Source organism: Pleurodeles waltl, chromosome 2_2 (genome assembly GCF_031143425.1).
Source record: "Pleurodeles waltl isolate 20211129_DDA chromosome 2_2, aPleWal1.hap1.20221129, whole genome shotgun sequence".
Classification (NCBI taxonomy): domain Eukaryota; kingdom Metazoa; phylum Chordata; class Amphibia; order Caudata; family Salamandridae; genus Pleurodeles; species Pleurodeles waltl.
In genome coordinates, this window is record NC_090439.1 from 582,622,885 (window position 1) to 582,648,324 (window position 25,440).

The 25,440-nt window shown below is 41.2% G+C and overlaps 1 protein-coding gene across 1 annotated transcript in view; it reads right to left on the reverse strand.

Moving 5' to 3' along the window:
• The window catches only part of CCDC178 (coiled-coil domain containing 178), a 1,079,202-nt gene that overhangs the window by 631,802 nt on the left and 421,960 nt on the right, over window positions 1-25,440 (reverse strand). The gene's annotated exons all lie outside the window — the stretch shown is intronic.

Genomic DNA, 25,440 nt, shown 5'->3' on the forward strand with positions numbered 1-25,440 from the left:
GCGTCGTTTTTTTCGACGCAAATTCGACGCAAAACTAACGCCATATTTATACTTTGGCGTTAGACGCGTCTAGCGCCAAAGTATGGGCAAATAGCGTAATTTTTTTGCGTGAACGCCTTCCTTGCGTTAATGAGATGCAAGGAAGGCGTTCCCGTCTAAAAAAATGACGGCGACGCAAATGCGTCGTATTTATACTCCCGGGCAAAAATCACGCCCGGGAGTGGTCGGGTCAAAAAACCCCACATTTGCGCCACTTTTTAACGCCTGGGTCAGGGTAGGCGTTAAGGGGCCTGTGGGCTCAAGAAGAGCCCACAGGTGCCCTCCCCTGCCCCCAGGGACCTCCCCTGCCACCATTGCCCACCCCAGGAGGACACCCAAGGATGGAGGGACCCATCCCAGGGACATTCAGGTAAGTTCAGGTAAGTATAATTTTTTTTTTTTTTTTGGGTGGCACAGGACCTGATTTCACTGGGTGTGGAAGTTCACTCAGTGAAACTGTAGCAGAGGGCAGGGGCTGCAGATTGAAATACAGCATTGTACAGACCCAACCCTATTGCGGCACCAGGAAAGCATACAATATTACCCACAGTCAGATCCCAAATCCTCCTCCCAGTCCTTTTCACGATGGAATGAATGAGAGATCTATAGAGTGTGAATGTTGCCCACAAATGGCATTGTGGCACAGACAAGACAAAGAGCTAAAAGCAGAGTAAAACCAGAAGGAGCCAGCAGGAGCTGAATAACCAGGATTAAAGTTTCATCCTAATATGAGCTCGGATGCGGAATTGTGTTTATCTAAAAGTAGGGTGTTCCGATGTGTGGCAGCCAGTTAAGAAAATGAGCAGCCACATTTTCGAGATCCGATAATACACGGTGTGCAGAGTTGTCTAGCAATTGAGAATCTCTAAGGGAGAGATGGAGTCTTGGCAGGATGAATTTTTGAATATAGAGGTGATTTTGTTTTTAAACAGCTCAAAAATAAATCATACAGGGAACTTTAAAGATGACCGGCTTACGAAGGAGGAGCCAACAAAGCTGTTTTGAGATGGACTGCCGACAGAGAAGGTTCAAAATTAAACAGGCAGCAGAGTCCTTAACAATCAGGAGATGATGTAGGAGATAGTTTGGACGGTTCAGATACAAAGTGTTGATGTAATCTAATTTAGCTGTAATAAGAGCATGTATCACTGTCATGTTAGTGGAGGTTGGGAGAAGACAGAGTACTTTCATAAGCAAAATCAATAAAGTGAAGAAAATAGTAGAGACTGCGGCTACCTGAGTTGCAAAAGACAGGCTATGGTCAAATCTGATACCTAGGTTTCTTCACAATGGTCAGAGTAGAGTGTTGTTTTAACTCAGTCGGCCACCATAATTGACAACAGAAAGAAGTTTGCTTGCCAAAGATGAATATTATTTAGTTTCAGACAGTTTCATTCATTCATTTGGCCACTGTTGAGAAGCAGGCATAGGCGATGATGTTGAAGACTTCCTCCACCCAAGCAGCAAGGCTGCGTGTAAGGATGACATTGGCCCTATTCACAACCAGAGAAAGGGAAGTGTGGTGGTGGGCAGTAAGGGCCCTCACCCACCTTCCTCCCACCAGCCACCTACCTACTGCCCAGAGCACATTACAGGAGAGAAGATAAAGCTCTCTCTCCCATACACAATCCTTCACTGACATCCAGTCCTGCTGCCTACTACCTCTAGACCCCTACCAGTCCTCCCGTTCACCTCTTCCACTTGCTGTGAGCAGCCAGAAAATGTCAGTGAATTTGTCCCTGAAATTGGTGAAACAAGCAGATGAGGACACAAGCATTCTCAGTTGTGGCTGTTTATTACCAATTACAGAAACAAAATGGGTAATTGCTGAAACTTGGTACTGGAATACTATCAAAAATCCAAGGATCCTGTCCCCCAGTACTGCAGCACCAAATTACAGGAAACTTGGAATGATGGCCTGAGTGAGGAATATTCATCTCTAATTGGGGATGACAGACTCTGATACCTTGCTTAATCAATGCCATGCTTACTGTGTTCCTAAAGAGGTGTGGCTAAATTGTGAGCTAAACATCAGTCATTGGCAAAACCTATGGGGCTAGCTTGCCTTTCCATTGTTTTCTCATATCCATCCCTCTAGTCACTAAATCACTCATCATCTATTTACTGGATCCCTTATCCTTGCACTCATGTATCCATTCATCCACCCATTAACGTATTCATTCATTCACCCAATTGTCCATCGATAATTTCACATAAACACAAACTCACAAATCAGTGAAGTCATAATAGGTTAGCAGAGCTGAGATCTCAATTGGTGTACATCAATGGAGCTGTATATGTCTATTAGAGAGTGGTGGTGAGTATGGTTAGAGTTCATTGGTTGTGAAGTGACTGATGATTGGTTGTCTGTAGATGAATGCTCATATGAGAGGCAGAATTACAATTACTAGGTCTCAATCAGGTATACTAGCAGAATATCAAGTTTTAAATATCGTGGACCCACTATATTATAGCCAGAATATCAACTACCAAAATATTGTAAAGGTAAGACATACGGATAAGTTTAGATTTACCATACTTAACACAACATTTATGCACATGTATGATCTGCACCTTAAATGTGCAATGATGGTTCAAGAATAGTAAACCTATATTAACCTAAATACACTTACCTTCATTGTACTTTTGTGATCAGTATTCTGGTTACAATATTTTTGCAGCACAATATTTTTTCGCTCCATACTCCAAAATAAAATTATTCTACACTCTTCACACATAGAATATCTGCACACAGAAACAGATTGTGCGACATGAAGCTATTCAGGACGTTATTGTGAATTGTATTTATCTTTGTGCATTAGTTATGCAGACTTAGTTGTAAAGCGTGTCACCAAGCTGTCATATGAACTAAATATGCCACAAGGAGCATCATGAAGGCTTGTACGACTGTGCTGTTTAAAATAGGCTTTGCTTTACTTAATAGATATTAACAATTTACAGCCCATATGTGCCTAGAAAAATATGTTGGGCCCTCACCTTGTTATGCACACTTCTCACCTCTTGTGTGGGATTTACAAATATAGATATGTTCAGAAGTGTCAGGAAAATCTGCAGGAATAAAAAAGTTTCACCTGCCAGGATTCTCTTCTTGAATTCCTGGGAGTCGTAGATGTAGACATTTTGAGTCGCACATGCATGCTTAAAGATAAAATGCTTTTGTGAATTGGGCTCCTTGAATATACCTGACTACAGAAAAAGTATATGACTATATGACCTGTCCTTCAATTAATCATGACATTGTAAACCAGATTATTTTTAATACTTACACACTTGTGAATTATCCCTTTTCAAAATGTCAATTTAATTCAGCATTCCGGCAATGAACTATCATTTGGTCGCTGGTGGAATTATCGCACACGTTTGTTAGGTTGCATTTGTGAAGCACTGACGACCATTGTTATGACACTGCATCACATCATTTATCTGGGTGCGATATCATACGGATAGGAGAAGGTCATCAATTGAATACAAAGAACCATTGTTTTATAGTGTATGTTGTTTTGTTAGTGTTCGGCTGTGCTGGTTTAGTAGAGAGGTTGTTTGTTGTTAACTCTCAAAATGGTTTAGGTGAGTTAGTGTAAAAAAGTTAATTTGATTTTTAACAATATTTTTTGAATTTCGGGTTGGGAGTACCTAAAGTCTTTTTCACTTTTATCTCCTCGTTGGGTGGTTCATTGACCATTACTCAGCACAAGCATGGTGTCCCCCGTATACACATTACAATTCAGTTCAGTGACTTATTATGTGGTGGTATTCACATGATTTTGTTTTAAGTTTAGTAGCTTTATCTGCATAGTAATAGGATGTATGTTTCAAAACGTATGAACCATAACCATGCTCACCCTCATTCTCCAGCAGACACATACAACTCCATTGTGTACACTAATTCACATCTCAGCAATGCTTTCCTTTTGAGAATTCACTTATTGGGAAATTTGTGATATTTTGGATGGAAAAGTGGATGCATGCAGAAATTAGTCAATGGCACGATGAAGGGATACACGAGTGCAAGAATGAGGGATTAATTGACTAGATGATAAATGATTTAGTGTGCAGTGGAGTTGATAAGTGAATGCAATTGCAAGGCAAACTAGTCTTTTTGGCTTTGCCAGTGCTTGATTATTTAGCTCAAAATTTAGCCAAACCGGAGTAGGAACATAATATGCATGGCATAGCTTAAGTAAGGTACCAGAGTATGCCTCACCCCTCAATAATTGAGTGGCATGTCTGACAGTCCCAAGATGTGGTTGTGTTTTGCCAACTATATGTCTTTGGAGGCATGGTGGTTATGGCCAGGGGATTCTGAATAGCATGGACTGTATGAGTATGGCTATTTCCTTAGCAATATTAGAATGATGGTGGCTGGCGCTGTTGGGTATAGCCTGCTGTTGCATATCTGATGAGGCTCAAATGTGTAGTGGAGGGATGATATGTGTGTAACAACGACTGCCTGCAAACAAATGAGCATGGTGATGTGTTGTGAGTCCTCAGTTAGGTGTTTCATGTTTTGCAGCATTAGCCACATTAGTAGCAATTAGGCAAGAGAGGAAAGTTATTTCAAGATTTTGGGGACTCATAAATGTATTTCAGGATCCTGCAGAATCACAGTCTAATATCATGATCATATAGTATATAGCACATTTTTTTTAAATTACATATAATATAACCATTATTTTAATTTCCTGCTCATAGTTTAAATGAAGTACAGAGTTTAGCACTTACTTTAAACACCCATATCCCCGAAAGGATCTAGTTCAGATATTTTAAGCTCTGTAAGTCCTGCTGCTTTAAAACGTTTTGTTTTGGGTACTTAAGAATCAATAGAATCCACAAAATACAATCACTTGCATTTTAAGAGCTCTAAAATCATTTTAAAGAAACATTTCTCTTCACCTGTTTTCTGAGATTAAAAATTTACTTTGTTAGGTTTGGTGATAGACCTTTTGTTGTTGGTATGTACATGAACAGAGAGTGTCTTTGCATCAATCAGTTTAAGTCATTAGCTGATCCAAGTCAGTTCCCAGTATAGTTGTTCTTAGCAGCCCTGGTCACATACTGAATCAGCCCCCAACATTTAATTGCCAGCATTGTTGATACAGTAGTGGCCCATTCATTCTATGTGATGAGATGCCACTATTTTGTCATTTAGCAATGCAAAGGTGGCATGTAGTTTTTAAAGTTAGTGTTTTCTTTTTTGTGTTCCCACTTTCCACATGTATAAGAATATACCTCTGTAATGCCTGTACTGCATATACCTAATTCAGCAATTGTGACGTAAATGAGGGAAAAGGAGGTTCGGGCTTAAATGGGATTCTGGCAGTTAGGATTCTTTGTCCTGGTAGCAATCCAGTGCAGAATTAGCCCAACAACACAAAATAATTCTTGAGAGATTAACAAAATAAAAGTATTTAACAGGGGTTCTGTCATAGTAGTTAGAATTGTAGGTCTGGGGGAATTCTGTTAATTGAACATTAGATGGGGTACAACTGTCGAACAAAAGATATACTTTTCTACAAATCTTAGGGCCTCATTACAACCCTGGTGGTCTAAAGACTGCCTGGGTTGTGGTGGGGGTCGGACTTCCGTCAATACCGCGGTGTGAGTGCCATATTATGACCGGTCGGACTGCCAACACCACCAGATTACGAGTTTACGATGGCCTGGTGGTGCTGGCAGTCCTAATCCACCAGGGCAGTGCTGCAAGCAGTGCTGCCCAGGGGATTACAACCCCATTCTCTGCCATCGATTTCTCGCCAGTAGCACCGCCATGAAAAGGCTGGCAGAGACAGGGTGCAGGGGCCCCCCTGGCCAGCACCATCGCAATGTTCACTGTCTACATTGCAGACAATAAACATTGAACGGGTGCTGGTGCACCCTATGCACCACAGCACTGCTGCCGGCTCGATTATGAGCAGGAGACAATGCTGTAGGCCGTTTCCCACTGGCGCAGCAGGCGGATCCTAGGTTCCACCCGCTGACCCAGTGGGAAGCTCAAAATGGGCCCGGCGGGTAGGCTGCCTCACTTACAGAACTTTTGGCAGGCAGGCTTTTCCGAAGCCATAATAAGACCTTAGTATGGAACGTGATTAGAGTTTTATACCTTTAGCAGAGTTACATTTAAAGATTTCAAAATATTAACTAGACCGGAAAGTGATCACCACCATCAATTGGTTGATTTAATTTGGTAACAAACTGTATTTGAGAATAGCTTTCCTTCAATCAGTATATCTGTAAATATAATAAATATTTTAAAAACTATCACTGGAACACTCACTAAAAACCCAGCACTAAAATCTGGGAACTTTTTTGAGGAAGTTATTTATCTGGCTTCTTTGAATAATGCGGTTAAACTAGTCCCCACATCTAGTCAATCTTATACTAAGTTTGACTTCATGATTTTATTTGAGAATATTCTCTTTGAAAATATTTAAATGTTAAAATTTTAGGATGTTGTAAATCATGTTTTTCAATCAGATAACTGAAAGAAAATCGAATGGTTCAATAGGCTTTCCTACTAAAACAATAATACATCTTGAAAAACAAATTCTGCTGTTTCCGCCTACTGTTTCCATAATTTATTTAAAGTAAGATCTTCAACCCCTTATTGATGTTTCCAGCTTGAGACATACCTTGTTTCATTGTTAGCATTAGACACTACTTAATTTTCTAATTATGTGCTTGCACAAAGCCCTGATATATAGGAAAGAAATAGTAGTAACAATGTATCTACAATATTAGCAGAGTTATTACCATAGACATACTGTTGAATATGAGGATAAACAATGTGAACATCTCTTAAAAACAAATATAGAAGGTTCTCTATTCTACAAAAATTCAAACTTTTCAACAATATTCAGCACACCTATACAAAGAACAGGCAGTTATAATAAAATTTTAATCTTCAGGCAAAAACTAAAATGGACTTTTTACTTCTTAAATTACTACACATATCGATTTGCATGTCGAAGGAGCATGTTTCCATTTACACAATCATTAAAGAGTTTTTTAATCATATCATGAGGTGGAAGAAACTGTGCCGTATTTAAGTAGTTGATGTTCATATTTGCTTGAATTACACATTTGTTTACTACATTCCCTAATCCGGGAAGGAAGGAGTGGAACAGAAAGGGATGCAATAATGTTTTGCTTTTCAGGTGACTCAGAACAAATCAATAAATTGCATTGTACATTTCTGTTGATTAGTTTATAAACACATGTACAACGTAAAGAATCAAAGACTGTATATGATGAATACAATAAATCTCAGACTGTTTTCAATGAAGATACGTTTTACCAATTGATGTAAGCTGTAAATGCTGTTGCTGGGCTAAAAGTCTGCATCTATGATTAAAAGATTTTCTTTGTTTTTGAAGGTCTAGCCTATAATTGTAACTATGCTCTACATTTTTTTAAATTAGTGTCATTGATTTTTATCTATACAATAAACTTAAACTTCAATGTATTAATTGGAAAACCTCGTCAATAGGAGCTGCTTGAAACTGAGAGGCATTAATTTAAAGTAAGTTGCAATGACAGAACATGATGACAGACAGCAGCAGTCATAGCGACTTGATGTCTAATGTCAAGAGGCAGGCTTAGGACACAAGGTCTGGTAGCTCGAAGGTCTGATCACCTTCCTGAAGAAAGAGTCTTGATCTGATGGAATTAATCAATATTAAAAGGAAAAAGTGCTGTAAGTTTCCTGCTGGTTGCACTCCTACCTGAAAATAATATTTTATCATGCCACCCAGCTATTCCAATATATAATTCTCTAATCTACTTGTAGACACAAATTAACATTATGTTGGGGCTGTAATGAGATTACATGGTGTAGACATCACCACCACCAGTTCCAACTCCTGGGTGCACAGTTACCAAATGACTTCATATCACCAAAACACAATTTTTCAGTCCCACACTTTCTTTCCACAAGCCATGGTTTTCAGAGGTGTTAGTCCTGATAAAGTGAACCAAACCTACTATATTCTCAGAATGCACTGACTGTTAAATAAAATACCAGCACTCTACACAAGGTGCTTAGTTGCACAGAGGCATCAAGTAACCTTATGTGGATATAGTGATAGTAGTAGCTAAAATGTACAGCATTAGTGGACACGCTGTAAAGAGAGAGCTACGCCAGTATTGAGACAGTTAATTCTTGCTCCCTCAGTGTGACCATGACAAAAGTCTACCCAACAGCTTCCTGTGTGTGTTGAGCCACAATGGAGCAATCTCACTATCTCTCCTTGATACAATGAAGCACTTCTTGGGTTGGCTATATTTTAATTTCCGAATTCTAGCTGTATTCTTCGTGTCTGGATATAACAGATGACACAGATGTGTATCAAGACCCTAACAGGCACATTCTACAGACAATTCCCAAGACTATACCAAACATAAAAGATATGGATTTACAGACAAGCCACCAAAACATGTCAATACCACTGAGGAAAGAACTATGGGGGTTATTACAACTTTGGAGGAGGTGTTAATCCGTCCCAAAAGTGACGGTAAAGTGACGGATATACCACCAGCCGTATTACGAGTCCATTATATCCTATGGAACTCGTAATACGGCTGGTGGTATATCCGTCACATTTGGGACAGATTAACACCTCCTCCAAAGTTGTAATAACCCCCTATAACTGTAGCTGTCAGTTCCCAAGTGTTGCAGAGGTAAGGAATGCCTATCAGAGAGCGGTAGGTGCTAAGCAGGCGTACCAATTAATACATCAGTTATGATGAATAAACACATGAGACTTACACAGCTTCCTAACATTGGGAGAACATTTTCAGGCGGATGGACCTCCACTCATCTTGCATGCTAAATGTTTTCTAGGATTTCTCTCAGTATGAGTCCACTAACAGATCAGCCTGGTACAGATCAAAAATTAAAGCAGTGTCGTGTTTGTTGATGAAAATGGCATGATAACATCTCACACATGACACCGAAACATTTATTAAACAGCTTGCTGAATTGACTTGGTCAATAATGAACAAGTGTGAGGAGCAACTGGCTGCTTGGAGTTCGTTTTTTATATTTAATTATATACACATCCATGTGTAACTACAATTACATATATAACATAGAAAAAGAAAACAGGATCAACAATGAAGCCATGGAGCAGGAGGACTAAACAGACAAATCTGAAGGGAACTTGAGAACAGTGCAAGACTTCAAAGCTTGTGTTGTTGTTTTTTTTTTTTTTGGTCATTGAAGCAGAGTTTTCTGTTTACTGTCGTTACTATTGAGCTGTAAAACCATGCATTTAAATTTGCTTTCAGCGCCCCGAAGAACATAATAAATGTACAGAAAAAGACAGAGATCTATAATTCCCACCACACCTTCCTGGTCGCAGAAGACTAATGATGTAATCTTTGCCATTTTTTCACGCCGCCTTCTCTATGGGAAGGGTCGAGGACATTAGTCACCGACATCAAAGTGCTGTTTTGAAAATACTATTAACAGTAGGTTGATCTGTTGTTCAAAATGGCATGTATCAAATATATTACATAATCCAGAACCGACTGTGATGCACCTCTGCATACAGAGCAAAAGTACATTTTCTTTCTGCATGTTTAAAAATGCAAAACATAGAAATACGTTTTCATTGGTAGAGTGAGTGATGTCATAGTTAAAGGTGTGTGGAATATAAATGGATACTCGCGGGGTATGCCTGGAGAACTCATAGACAGGGATAAAGTGCCTTTGTCAAAATGGTACCTTCACAGGCCGTTCGGGTAAAGCTACGAATGCTTGAACAAGTACAGTAATTGTGACCTAAGCACTTCATGAAGAATTCTCTACCATCATAGACCATATGAATTATGTACAATGTAGGAACTATTTGCGACATTGATGGTGCATACCACTGCACGAACATTCTTCTTCAATTCAGTCATAACCTCTAAATGTAAATTAAAATGTCGTTATGTGATAAGCACAGTTATTGCAGTCGCCTAAATAAACAAAATATTCCTCACTCCTTCCCGCAAGGTTTTTCTTGGGTGAAAGCAGTATGAGCTACGAAATAAGTGACACGTTTTTCTGCTCAGTATGTATTTGCAGGACGCTAGGACTAAAGGAGCAGAAATTAAATATTCAGACTAAAGCATTGACTAAGCACTAAGCATTCAAACTAAAATCAATAACAGAACTCTTTCCTACCATGTAATAAATGTATAAAAAACCTGGCCATTGAAGAGGACAAGCACGTACAGTTTGTATGCTGGAAGCTCCTGATTGTGTATCACCACAGCTGTAAACTTACACGTGGGTGGTTTCCAACAATGTCTACAAAGTATTGGCCAATGATCAGTGCAGAAGGAGTCTAATCTTTTCAAGTGAACTCCTTCAAAACCTGGACAGCTCAAAATTACGTTTTGTATGAAGGCGTTGATGCAGTACCCTTTTACAAGTATGAAGTAACAGTGTAAGTCATAGTAATGACACAAACATGCAAAAATGTGATAAGCCTGCCATGTGTAGCTGCATCAAAACCAATGTAAACCAGTCCTATGTCATGTATAAGATCGCAAAAGTATTAGAGATACTCTTGATCTTACGCCAAGGAAACTAGTTCGAATCCATGATAGAAAGGATGTGGTAGCCAAGGCCTCTCAGATCCACAAGGAGCAATTTTCAAGAACATTGTTGATGGAACAGTCAAGGAGGTCTCTAGAACTCATACTTGCACCTCTTTAGTAATAAATGTCAGAAAGCATAAATTTGCTAAAAATAAAAGTAGCGCATATTCCACACTAACCCTGCATAGAATATGATGGTACACTGGGAAAAGCACACAGGATATGCTAGCCAAATATATTGCATTCTCCTCAACAAATATCACTGCTCTCCCCCCCCCCCCCCACCAATCAGAATACGCATTTCTTTTTCTTTGGCAACAGCTAAGAAATCTAAAAAATATTCTACAGCATCTCTATTTGAGTTTCCTGAGATGGGCTGATAAGCAGAAAGGTCCATCGAGGTGAACATAAATCCATACAGTAACTGACATTGTTTTCTTGGGAAACAGCAAGAGACTCATACAACCATGCACAAGGTGGGGTGATGCTACCCTGATTGAACACTGTTCTACCTGCCAGTGTAGAAGAGCAGGAAATAGAACACACTCACAACAAAGTATACATTTTTCCTGAGATTATAAACTAATAATTCTGACTCTTGATTTCTCAATTTATGTGTTCATTCAGAAGCAGTACTCAAAAGCCACAAAAATACTGTATTAACTGAGTAATCAAGACCTATCATGTGTGGACAACATATTCACATTGTACACAATTGTGCACAATTAAGACCGTGTCAGGCTGTATTATAATATGAACTAGTGAAGTCAAGAAATATTATCAATGTTTCTTCATCTAAAATCCAGGAGCTTAATCAGTCTCACAGTTATGTCAATAATGCACTTCCTGGCGATAAAAGATGCAATGAATATTCACACATTTGTAAGACACAATTCCAATTTTGATGCACCACCACTCCACCACCCAAGAAAGGGAAGGATCCCACTCCACCACCAAAGAAAGGCAAGAGGCCCCCTCCACCAGCAGTGGGCAAGGAGCCCTCACCTCCAGCAGAGGCAGCCAGGGTAACACCTCCACCAGCAGTGGGCAAGGAGCCCTCACCTCCAGCAGAGGCAGAGCAGCCCTCACCTCCAGCTGACGCACAGCAGCCCTCACCTCCAGCAGAAGGCATGTAGGCCACCCTCCAGGGACGGTTGTGTAAGGAGCCCCATCCAGAACTAGTGGGCATGTTCCCTACTTTAGAGACTGTGGCCTGACACTCTCCACCAGAGACAATTGGGCAAGGAGCCCACTCCAGAATCAGTGTGCATGTTACCCACTTCAGCTGAGGTGCCCTCCCACCCTCAACCGCCCCCCGTTTACCCCTGAGGTGCCTGCCTATTTCCAACATGATGCCCCTGCACAATGGAGTCCGGATAATGTCAGGAATCAAGTTGGGGCTTGGACTGTGGCCATGTGGGCCTTTTGTACTTTGGACTGGCCATTGGCCCTTTCTAGACATTGACGCCTGTTTATGTTATTGCAAGGTCAGTATGGTGGCTGCTTGCATCATATTACAGTATCAGTTAAACCTCAATGTCGTCCTTGTTTTAATTAGACGTGGGTTAGCTGGTTGTGTATGGTGTGTGTGTGTGAATGGTGTGTGTTGTGCCTGTGTGTGTCACTCTCCTTTTCCTCCCTCCCTCATGTGCTAGGCGGCAGTACTCCCCGTCTTCGTCGGCGTTGGTGTTTCTGGCAGACCATGGCGTAGAAGAGCATCGGGACGGCTTGAAGTTCCGGTTCCATGGCGGCCGAGTTCTTCTCTGTGTCTCTGATGGTGAGTCTTTCGTTTTCTGTGTTGTGTTTCCGCCAGACTTTTGATGGCGTTGGTACGGCCCCGGAAATCGTGACAGTTTACTATGTCATAATATGGTGGGCGGTACCTTTTCTTCCACCTGGCTGTTGATGGCTACCGCCATGGTCAGTGGTGTTAACGCCCTGCCGGTTGGTGTGGTACATGGCTGTCTATGAGAGGTATCATCTCCATGGTCATAATTTGGCGGTAATTACTGCCAGCCTGTTGGCGGTATTACTGCCCCTTTAACAGTCACCGCCAATGTCATAATGACCACCATAATCTGCAATGGCAGTGTGCATGTGTTTAGTGAGGTGTCCCTTAGGATGGCACAACACATGCTGTAGCCCTTAGGAACCCTCTCTGGTAACAGGGCCCTTGGTACCACTGGTACCTTTTACAAGGGACTTATCTGTGTACCAGAGGTGTGCCCATTGTGGAAACAATGGTATATTTTTAAGGAAAGAACACTGCTGCTGGGGCCTGGTTAGCAGGATCCCAGCACACTCTCAGCCAAGTCAGCATCAATATCAGGCACAAAGAGTGGGGGGGTAACTGCAACAAGGGCCAGTTTCCTACACAGAGGATCATAATTTTCTAACCACAGCACATCAGTATTTTAGTTTTTAAAGCATTTAACCTGAGATGATTATACGTCATCTATTGATTTACAGGTATGAGGCACATGTTAAATTTAGATTTTTCAATGTAGTTTCCCAATTTGAGGATTAATATCAGTGTCATTCGCAGAGCTGTATCAGGTTAGTTCAAAACTGTTGATAAGGTCTAGTAGTTTCACGGATATGTTGAAAATCAAATGTGAGAGCATGGATCCTTGTGGCACTCCTGTTTTTGTCCAGTAATGATTTCATGAAAAAAGGGGTTTATGAACCAGGTAGGACCTCTAATTTAGGTAAGAGGAAATGCAAGAGTGATGATGTCTATAATGACTTCTTTGAGTCTAAAACTTGAGGCATCATGGTGTACTGTGCCAAAAGCAGCTGAATTGTTTAGCAGGAGTAATGCATCTACATCATTTTTGTTGACTGTTTTAGGTCATCCCAAATTTCTATTAAGACAGATTCTGTCCCTTTTCTTTGCTAAAATCCAATTTACTAGTCTGAGACAAATTGCCTTTCTTGTATGAGTACACAGATTTGGTGAAATGTTATGCTCTTTGCAACTTTGCTAAGCAAAAGTCCATTGGAGGCTGTGATGTTAGTGTTAGAAGCTTGAGGATCCAAGTTGTTTTACTTAAGTATTGGTTGCACATATGCCTTCTTCAATATCTCTAGGAAAATGTATGTTTTTAAAAACAGATTGATACTATTTCTGACTGGGATAGCTGCCGATGTTCATAAAATAATTATTTTGAAAATTTGTTGAGGACAGGGGTCTAACGGACAGCCATGTGCATTGCTTGTTTTCAACAGCTCTTCAAATTATTTTATAAATATTACATCATATTGTACTGCATGCATTTTGTCATATTATATTTAAAGTTATATGCTACACTAACTACATTAACTGTGCCTTTATACCAACAATCCCTTGTTATGTTTCAGACTACAGAAGAAAATACTGTTGTGATATTAAACACAACAAAAGGATGATGGACGGAGTGCTGACAATGCAAACACTCACCCCCAGTCACAGATCTGGGTTTAATCCATCGTTTTTTTGCTGCCCATGCCATTCCAGTTTGGAGCCAGCCATATGCAAATCAGTCTTGACCCTGTTCCCTATGGGAACAGTCCAGCCTGAACTGCCAGGCCAGGTCTTCCCTGGACTGGAAACAAGCATCCTGGGACCGGTTTCAGGGTTTCACCCCTCATCAGCCAGGCTAGCTTGAATCCAGTGGCATGGGAAGCACAGGACCCACGTCTGGGCATACCCTTCCCACTTAGGGCGACTTTAGCAAAACAAAAGGATGATGGACGGAGTGCTGACAATGCAAACACTCACCCCCAGTCACAGATCTGGGTTTAATCCATCGTTTTTTTGCTGCCCATGCCATTCCAGTTTGGACCCAGCCATATGCAAATCAGTCTTGACCCTGTTCCCTATGGGAACAGTCCAGCCCGAACTGCCAGGCCAGGTCTTCCCTGGACTGGAAACAAGCATCCTGGGACCGGTTTCGGGGTTTCACCCCTCATCAGCCAGGCTAGCTTGAATCCAGTGGCATGGGAAGCACGGGACCCACGTCTGGGCATACCCTTCCCACTTAGGGCAACTTTAGCAAAACAAAAGGATGATGGACGGAGTGCTGACAATGCAAACACTCACCCCCAGTCACAGATCTGGGTTTAATCCATCGTTTTTTTGCTGCCCATGCCATTCCAGTTTGGACCCAGCCATATGCAGATCAGTCTTGACCCTGTTCCCTATGGGAACAGTCCAGCCCGAACTGACAGGCCAGGTCTTCCCTGGACTGGAAACAAGCATCCTGGGACCGGTTTCGGGGTTTCACCCCTCATCAGCCAGGCTAGCTTGAATCCAGTGGCATGGGAAGCACGGGACCCACGTCTGGGCATACCCTTCCCACTTAGGGCGACTTTAGCAAAACAAAAGGATAGTTCCCATGAGGAACAGGGTCAAGACTGATTTGCATATGGCTGGGTCCAACCTGGGGTGGCATGGTGAGCAAAAGAACGATGGATTAAACCCAGATCTGTGACTGGGGTTGAGTGTTTGCATTTTCAGCACTCCGTCCATCATCCTTTTGTGTTGCTAAAGTGATTTTAAACACTACATATAAATGTTCATACACTGCCAGTTATGAAATGTACATTAGTAAAACTGATCTGGTTTATATACATGTGGCTCCAGAACCTCTGCCAATTGGACTTCTAATTTACATTTCAGAAAAGACTAAAACATACCTTCCTTTTCTATGTACATCTAAAAAATTACCACAAAACTTTTACCAATTTTTATTCAATAGTTATTTCCATCTATAGACCCTACAATCTTACCCCTTTGTTTTACTTCAGATTATCTTCTTCCCACCTTACTTCTCCTTCATCCACCTATAAGCACTCCATGCTACTGGTCCCTTTCCACGGACACCTGTATACAAGAACACCTTCTAACCCACCTTGTCTTTTCTCAACCATTCAACTACTTTTACATCGCCATTTGCTTCCTCAGTGCATAACTCACCCAAACCATTCTGTCCTTGGACTTTTAACTTTCTTGCTTACTGTTGGTTATATTATTATTTGAAAAGTTTAAGCTTCAATGCAATATCAAAGTGTATCTCCACCTAGTTTTATTTACAATGTGCTGATATCTTCGGGTCATATGCTTTATGAAAGTGCATAAATAAACAATCAAACAAATGTGTCTAGCTGACCCAAGCATTATGTTGTAGAGTAAGTGAATAGTGAAGCCCAAGGAATATTTATATTTAACTATATTTTTTAGTTGTTTAAAAATTAGAAACAGTTAAAGGCATGGAGGAACCACCTATTATTTGGGCCCATTGCTGAGTACTAACTTAGTTTTTATTGTTCTACTTTTAACTGCATGAATCACCTTCATTTTAGACCAGTTTTTGTTTTTAATTTTTGAAGTCTCCAATTTAAAAAAGGATATGGTTTAAACTAATAGAAGACCATCTTTAATTAGCAAAAGAAAGTCAATTCTATTGCTAAAATCCACATAATTACCCCTCAATGTGACTATCCAGGAGTACCAGAATATATACCTGTTTCCAATTATAGAATGTGGGTGCAGCAAAATATTCAGTCTTTGTTCTTGGGGGTGGGGCAGGGAATAAGCCTTTTTTAAATTTAGGGAAACTATGCTATACTACATCTAGGATGCTCTTTATATAACTTTAAATTAGTAGTTTGGTATTACACCAAGGCAGATTGGACTATCTGAAAGAAATAATTAGGTACCTGCTACCTGCAAATGAGGCAAATGTGTCCTTAATATATAGGGTATACAAGAGTTTCTCAAAATATATTATAGAGGTTACTAAACTCATTAACTGAACATCAAATCTTGCCTTAAACTGAGTAAGGCATGTATGCTCATAGATGGGGGTGGGGTAATGGAATGTTACCATGTAGGAGAAATGGATTGTCTAATGTCTAAAACAATCACAAACATAACTGTGATCGGTTCCCGTGTGGAAGGAATACTCAAAGGCGTTGGTCAGGTGTACCAGTGTTTTATTAGAACAAGAGGATAGTCGGTGAGGTATGGTGCAGGTAAGTTTTAAATGTTTTCTCCTTTGGGTGGTGGGTGATTTCTTGTTGTGGTCGCTCTCACTCTTCTCTCTCTTTTGTTTCCTTGGTGTACAGGTGTCCCGGGAGGTACATGTGAAGAGAACAGAGGACATAGGGTAAGTGGAAGGATCACTTTTGGGGTTTTGATCTTTCCTTTCTCTTTCTAGTCTCTGCCTGTTTTACTTCACTTTTTACAACGGCTATGATATCACTGTCTCTCTTTTGCTTGCTGTCTCTCTTTGTACTTCTGTTCTGAAACCGGTCTTCTGGCCTTTTCAGTGGGTTAATGTCTTTTCCCTTCTTCCGTTGTGCCTTCTATAGTTTCTTAGGTGCAGTGCCTTTCAAGTGCCTTAGTCTAAATACAAAAGTGTTTCAGTGTGCTCAATGCGAGAGGGTGTCGGTGCTCTGTTGTCCCCCCCTCCCTTTTTTATTCCCTTGTTCCTCTCCACCTTTTCTTCTCCCCCCCTCTACCCCTTTCATACATCTCTCTCACTCTCGCTCTCTTTCTCTCTCTTTTCCCCACTCAGGTATGTAATCCCACGCACCTTGGTTCGCCCTGCTTCTCCAGATGCGTGGCAGTCATTAGCGTTTCGTCCTCCCGGCTGCCTGCTCCCGCGGGACCTGTCAGACGTCTCCGGCTGGTTTCTCCGAGCTGCATTCGGCAGTTGTTGGGTCCGGGTCTCGAAGCGCCGTCCTTCTTCCTCTTTGGTGACCTCCGGTAGCCTGATTCTTTTCTCCTCTTGTGATCGTCCGTCTGCTTCCTCCACACCATCGATACCCGCCAGTGCTGTCGGAGGCAAATTTAACCTGGCGGCGGCCCGCCAATCCTGAGAGTCCCACCAATCACGGGACGGGAGGCGGGTCAGGCAACGGTCCCCAGGGGCAGAGTCAGTACAGGACCTGGAAGTGTGCGGGTGATCGCCAATCAACCCGTCACAGTAACATTCCCAAATTTCTCAAAAAAAGCATCCTTTGCAAAGAACTGCATCTGTAAAGAGTCAGGAAGAGTTTGGAGAGAGTCTACATTTTTGTTTTCCCATATCGATAACTATACTAATGATTTGGGCAAGCAGTGCATCATTATTTGCAAAAAGCAGGTTTGATGCTGGCTGACTATTTTCCATGGAATAGTCAAGCGTCTGGAGTTTAAGAAAACACTCAAGATTATTTTTAAGGAATCTGAACAAGGTGAGACACAATACCTCATCCTGCCAAATCTCCCACTGAATTGAGAATTCTGGTTTCAAATCACCTGTAGTTCTTTATGTTACCCTGATTGTGTAAATGTAACACGTATACCAAAGCAATGGGCATATTAGAATTTCAGGTTCTCATTTTGAAAGTGTATCAGTGGTATTATAAGGCAACAGATGGCACAAGATACCAAGCATGATGAATAGACAAAGGATCAGAAGCATCTCTGGCACTGAACAGCATATGATTTGACTATGTTCTCAATTTCACCTTTTCTGGTTTCTAATTGTGAAAGGAGATTGCTTTTGATGGACAAATAGCCATGTTGGGCTTTAGCCAAGGGAAAACTGAATTGTAACATGTAGATGCATGTAAAACATCATATGGAACATTTTGGTGCAGTTATTGTTTGCTAAGAATTGTCAACAGGCAGAAAGTTTAAATTTGGTTGGGGAATGGTACAACTATCTGAAATTACTAAAGAATTTGGAAAAATATGATCATATTTATAAAGTCACAAACTGAAAGCAGAGGTTTATGGCCTAGATATGGGCGTGTCTATGAACTATAGCAATTTACCTTTTTCATTTTATTTAAGGTTTAACATAATTAACCTTAATTTCAATCTGTGCTTTTAGAAAAATATTCTTTGTTATGTTTCTTGTTGGGTTTATTTTATACAAATCGGTATTGTTATCTTATATGTCTATGCATGGTCTGTTTGAAGCAATTAATCAGATAAAACAGGAAAACAGAATGCCCCAAACAATAAATAAGGTTGTTAGGTTACTTATTTTTAAACTGGTATCAAAAGCGCAAGAAACTCATCAGTGAGTACTCCAGGTCCCACCCCAATGCTAAAGATGTTTTGTTCTGCAACATGTAGATTAGGCTAAATGATAACCACATGCGACCAACATCCTCTTGTTCCACAGATGGAGATCTGTCTTGGCCCAACTAACATCAACACATGATAACATACTGCCCTGGTGAACTTGTCCAACCAAACTAAAGGAACATTACTCCTTCAGGAGTTTGGGCAGACGATGCTCTATGTATGAGGAGATTATCTATGTTTGCCTCTCAGTATTCCTGCTCTATTGGGAGAAACTGTCCCTCATTAACAACTATGCTCATAATACTCAGAATATCCTGGGAAATCTTCCAGACCTGCATTAGACCCATTCCTCTTGCAGTGAATCACTGTATGTTAGGTAACCAAGCTCAATTCTTACAAGACAGGAATGTTCACTAAAGAAAGTTGCATCCCATGCAAATAATGGCCTGCTGCCAACAAACTGAGGAACTGGGGTAGTTATGAAATATGTCCTTTCCTTCCTATTGTGGGTCAATCAAGTCCACCTTCTATACACAAGAGCCTTTAGCTGTACTGTCCTGCTTCTTTGGTTCCTCCACAAAGTACATCTCACCATCACCTTGGTTTTCCTCCTCCTCAGTTAAATGAATGGATTCTACAGGAAAGAACTACATTTTCTACTCTCATACTCCAGTGCACATAGAATACAGCTGCCATAAATGTTTTTTAACCTGCTGCACCAGTGATCAAACCACTCCACTTTTCAATGTTACTGGTTTCCTGTTGCAAGACCGTTAATGCACTCAGCAATGCTTGGCTGATCTTCATACAATACAGACTCCATACGTAGCACCCCAAGACGTCTCTTCAGACGTTAACTGGTCTCCTCTTGAGATTATCAATTTCATAAAGTCCTGCACTGGTGGGACCTCTTCTTAATATGGACATCCAAGAGCCGGAAATCTCTCCCAGTAGGAATAAGACACCTTCTTAACCACCAGAATTTCTGAAGAGTAATAAAGAACTTGCTACTCCTGAACACTTGACATGCCATCAAACCAAAACCACCACTCAACAAAAGCCTTGCTTGTAAACCAATGATCAAATCAGGAGACCATTGGATAATGGTAAGAAAGGTTAATAACACCTTTATCTAGCTTACAAATGTCTGCATCACTGGTGTGTAAATCCTGCACCAAGCCTGCAGTGACACGAGTGGAGCAACGTAGCTGACCTCACATACAACACTTAGGCCCTAATTAAGACTTTGGTGGATGGAAAAGGCCGTCCGCTGAAGTCCCGCGGTCAGGATATAGCCAGTGAGGTCCACTTCCCGCTGCCCCTATTACGAGTTTCCCACTGGGTCCCACCACCTGGCCCAGTGGGGAAACAGTCTACAAAATTGACGCCAGTTCATAATTGAGCAGGCGGCAATGTTGTGATGCGTAGGGTGCACCATCACCTGTCGCGCTTTTCACTGTCTGCAAACATTGGCAGTGGTCTGACCGCCACTGTAACCCTGGTAGTCTTAAGACCGCCAGGGTCATAATGAGGCCCTTAATGTTTCCCTTGTAAGTTCACAATATGAACATACACTCAGAATGAAGTGATTGATATATTATATATATCAATCTAGTTTAAACTATTAAGGCTCCACTTTTTTGCCCATGAGATCCCTGTATATTTATGAATGTTGTATATTTAGTTGTATCATGGAACTAAGATAACATGTATAGTTACAGTAGTGTCCAGAGAGGTAATTTGCAGTAGCAGAGTGGACTGTATGAGAGGATTTACGTCCCTTCATAACCACGTTCGTTAGCTGTTGATTATCAAGACACCGTGAAGAGATTTCAGGAATGCAATGGCTTCCTCTTTAGAAGCTTGATGCAAAGAAAAATCAAGTAAACAGTTTTTTTCCCAGATAGATGGCACTCAACTTGATCAGCAAAGTCCTAGTAACATAGGGACTGCCCTGAGAACACAAATTATGTATGACAAATTGGAGAAATCACATAAAAAGGAGCTATCTAAATAGTGGGAAGTTGAAGCGCTCCAGTGGCATACAGAGACTGAGAGAGTACCTAGGGGCTTAGGAATCTATACAGTGCCAACATATGAGGACTCGAATCTGGAGATGTTGGAAGAGTGGGTGGGAAGCTCCAAACACATCTCCCTGAATATGATGAGAATTTCGATTAAATATGCAATTAAGGATAGGGTGAAAATTTTGGAGGACATTGATAAAAGCAATACTGAGTTGCTGACTGTGATATCTCAAGAGGCCTATGTGGAGTTAATGAAAAATATGGAAAAGAAGCTATTCAAACTTGAAGAAATCACCATCAAAAAGCAAAGAAAATGTATACTCGATTTTAAGGATTATCAAGCAGGAAGAATTCTAACTTTCCACCAAAAATATGACCATATGTATACTGAAAATATGATGGGACAATTGCCCAAGGTTGGTGGGGAAAAGGACCTACCTTCTAGGGAACAAAATGAAAGTGATATTTCAGACAGTAACTTTTCTGATGATTCAGAATCTACATTAGCAAAAGGCTTGGTAATTGACAAAGCTGCAAATAGGTCTAATTTTTCAAAACAGTTCCAACTTTTAAAGCAGGGAAGGACAGAAAAAACACAAGGAATCATATTTTCAGAGGGGCAATGGGAGAGGACTGAAAAGAAAAGCAAAAGTAACCAGAAAGCCAAAAGGAGGAGATTTAAGAGAAGACTTGAGGCCCATAGGAATGACATAAAGGGCTCGGAAACCAGTGCAATGAAGGTAGTAAATTTGTCTACTAGGGTTTTGTCACCTGAGGAATATAAACTCTTGTCTCTAGGTCTCTCATTCTGCCCAACTAGTGGTTTTGATTATACCCAGACCAGAACTGATTTGTTCAAATTGTTAGAAAACTCAGATTAAAAAAATTGTATCATAATAGAGTGAGTGAGCAAAAGCAGACCAAGAGAAGTCTGGAATTAAGTAATTTACATGGACATAAAAACCTTGCACACACTGACTACCTTACATGAGGGTTTTAAAGCACATGAAGATCCTATCATGAATTTGGAGATGTTGGGTATGGAGATGGATAAATCATGTCGTAGCCCTTTCAAGCCCAAATCTACTTTTTAACCTGCTATACATTGTGATGCTATTGAGGTATTTACAAAGCAATTGAAAAAGATTAGATACAGACCTAATAACTTGAAGAGAAACAACCGGTCAGGACCACAACTGAAGGCATTGACTAGTTTAAAAAAGGATACTAGCATTGTGATCAGACAATCAGATAAATGGGGAAATGTAGTTGTCCTAGATACAAATCAATATCTGGCTGAAGGGGCAAGACATCTGGGTGATGTAAACTGCTATATGAAGTTTAGCAGAGAAGAAGTTAAGGTAGCAAATGTGAGATACCATACAATGCTATCAGAGTGGAGAGAGAGGGGTTTAATTGAGTGGGAAGAGTACCTATTTCTGATATGTGATCATCCCAAAATCCCTGTGCTTTACCTTCTGCCCAAATTGCATAAACACAAATTGAATCCCCCAGGTATTCAAACTGTATTGGCCATAGGTTCCCTTTTAGAAAACACCTCTACATACATTGACTATTATCTCCAACCATTTGTAGAAGCATCACCATCATATGTGAAAGATAACACAAGAAAACATAGGGTGAAAAGGTCAAATGCATGCAAAATGCTTTTTCACCTTTATTGCAGTTTTTTTCTAGTACTTTCCTACATACTTAAGTTTTCCTTTGGGTTTGTAGCTTTGTCTATTTATTGCATATATACCATATCCATTTTCGACAAGGAAGGCCTTGCTATTTTGCGCTAAGCTTCTAATGGAAAACTGGGTCTTTCTAAGAGAAACTAATTTACCTTTGTGAGTCCGAAAGCTGGGGCCTTGTGTGAACTCAGTCACAGCTAACATCGAGACTGAGGCTTCAGCCTCTCGCAGGTTTGCACTGTTAAATATAGGCGTCAGTTACACAGGCTGGTCATAATATAACCCAGAATCCATCATAGAACAAGTGCATTTTATTTCTCAGAATCTTGTCCAGGCTTACAAAAGTGTAGGCAAAATGTAAAAAATATTGAATTTTGTTTCTTATTCTTATTGAATAAATGTTAAAAATCTAGATCCTACTTACAAATACAATTCAGTTAACTCCTACACAGGAGAGAAAGAAGAAAATAGGGATCTTTCTTTCCTCCCAGTAAAATGAGAATAAAAAGTTATTAGACCTCCAACAGGGGATACTCCCCCTAAAGCAATAGATTTAAAATCTAAGAATGTGGGCTACAGCAAAGGTCTTAGGAATGCCTGACTGGTGGGTGTGAGAGTATTATATACAATGTATGCTTGACTAGGGAAAGCGTAACTGATGCTATAACATGTAATATAATAAAAATTATTTTAAAAAATTGATTGAAACCTAAAATGCCAAATATTTGTTAGACTTTGCATTTTCTACAGTGTCAGCTCCTCCTATGTTTGCTAAATTCACTTTTGTTGGCCCTAGGACTCTACGTACTTGACCACTGATAACTAGCGCTAATGTGCTCTCTTGCTAAACATAGTAAAATTAGCTACACCCAATTGGCATATTTAATTTACTTTTAAGTCCCCAGTAAATCAGTACATGTGTACCCAGGGCCTATAAATGAAATGCTACGTGTATGGCTGCAGCACTGATTGTGCTGCCCACATGTAAGTTACGTCTAGGGTAGGCCCTGAACAGCCCAGAGGGCAGGGTGGAGTGTATTTAAAAGGTTGGACATGTACTTTAATGTTTTACAAGTCCTGGTAGTGAAAAACTCTTACATTCATTTTTCACTTTCGCAAGGCCTACCTCTCCTATAGGATAACACTGGAATTATCTTACATTTAATAAGCTGTAATTTCCAAATGCCAACAGGTACCAAGTTTATGTTTTGTGTCTTTAGAATTGTAATGAAAAAGTATTTCTTATGGTAAAGTCTGATTTTAAATTACTATTTTAAAAATGCCACCTTTTGAAAGTAGGACCCATTTAGGGGCATATTTATACTCTGTTTGCGCCGGAATTGCGTCGTTTTTTTTTACGCAAATCCGACGCAAAGCTAACTCCATATTTATACTTTGGCGTTAGACCCGTCTAGCGCCAAAGATCTTGGAGTTTGCGTCATTTTGTAGCGTGGACACCTACCTTGCGTTAATGATATGCAAGGTAGGCGTTCCCGTCTAAAAAATGACTCCAAGGCATGTGCGCCTTATTTAAACTCCCGTGCAAAAATGGCGCACTGGAGTGGGCGGGTCAAAAAAAATGACGTCCAGCCGCTTTTGCGTCATTTCTTAACGCCTGGTCAGGGCAGGCGTTAAGGGACCTGTGGGCTCGGAAGGAGCCCAGAGGTGCCCTCCCATGCCCCCAGGGACACCCCCTGCCACCCTTGCCCACCTCAGGAGGACGCCCAAGGATGGAGGGACCCATCCCAGGGAATTTAAGGTAAGTTCAGGTAAGTATTTTAAAAAAAAAATTATTGTGGCATAGGGGGGCCTGATTTGTGCCCCCCTACATGCCACTATGCCCAATGACCATGCCCAGGGGACAGAAGTCCCCTGGGCATGGCCATTGGGCAAGGGGGCATGACTCCTGTCTTTGCTGAGACAGGAGTCATGTCAATGGAGGGTGGGAGTCAAAAAAAATGGCGCTAATCGGGTTGAGGCAGATTTTTTGCCTCAGACTGACTTGCCCCATTTTTTTACGCCCAAGCTCCATTTTCTCCTATGCCGGCGCTGCCTGGTGTGGGTCATTTTTTTTTACGCACACCAGTCAGCTCCGCCGGCTAACATCATTCCATAAATAAGGCGCCCGCATGGCGCTTTGGAATGCCGTTAACATTTTTGACGCACAACTGCGTTGGCGCAGTTGTGCGTCAAAAAGTATAAATATGCCCTTAGTGCCTGTTGCTTTTCTCTGGGTCACATGACTAGATGTAGCTGACAATTGGGCTTTGTGTATTGCTCGTAAACAACCACACACAATAGAAACCTTAGGTGTGCCTGGATGTGCCGTCACTGACAGCATGGGAGGGTGGAGCAGGGCACAGCCCCACTTTTAGTTGCATAGGCTGTATCCTGCCTTCACACAAAGGGCTGCATACCCCCTGTAGCTAGTCTAGAGTTAGGACAGTGAAGGCCGGAAACCTGTGCACTTCAAAGTTCAAAGGGAAACCTCTAGAAGCGTTTCCCATTTCAAAGGAGGCAACTGATATAAATATTGGATCTCAGAAAGAAACTGTCCAGTACACTTTTGGAACTGTGGAGACTCCCAGCTGTGCTGCTGAAAGGAAGGCCACTCTGCTGGATCACTGCCTTGCTGGGTTGCTGCCCTGCAGCCCTCCTGCCTGAGTCAGAGGGACTGGACCTGAACCCAGGACTTCCAGAGAGATTCCAAGGGCTAGTATGCTGGCATCATGTTCAGAGCCCCAGGGACCTAACAGGCTCCCAAACAAGTACCCAGATCCAGCCGGGGCAAGACCCTGACATCAAGTAGTGTCCCTGAGGTCCTGGGCCCTTGGTGTGGCCTCAGTGGAGCTGAAGTGAAGTTTTTGAGCTCTTCGTGACCACGAATGGGCCATTTGGTTCCAAATCATTGTTGCTCACACTGCCCACCAACACAAAGCTCCATCAACCCGACTCTTGGCGCTAGAGCATCAACCGCTCACAGAGAACACCACAGCAAAGATCC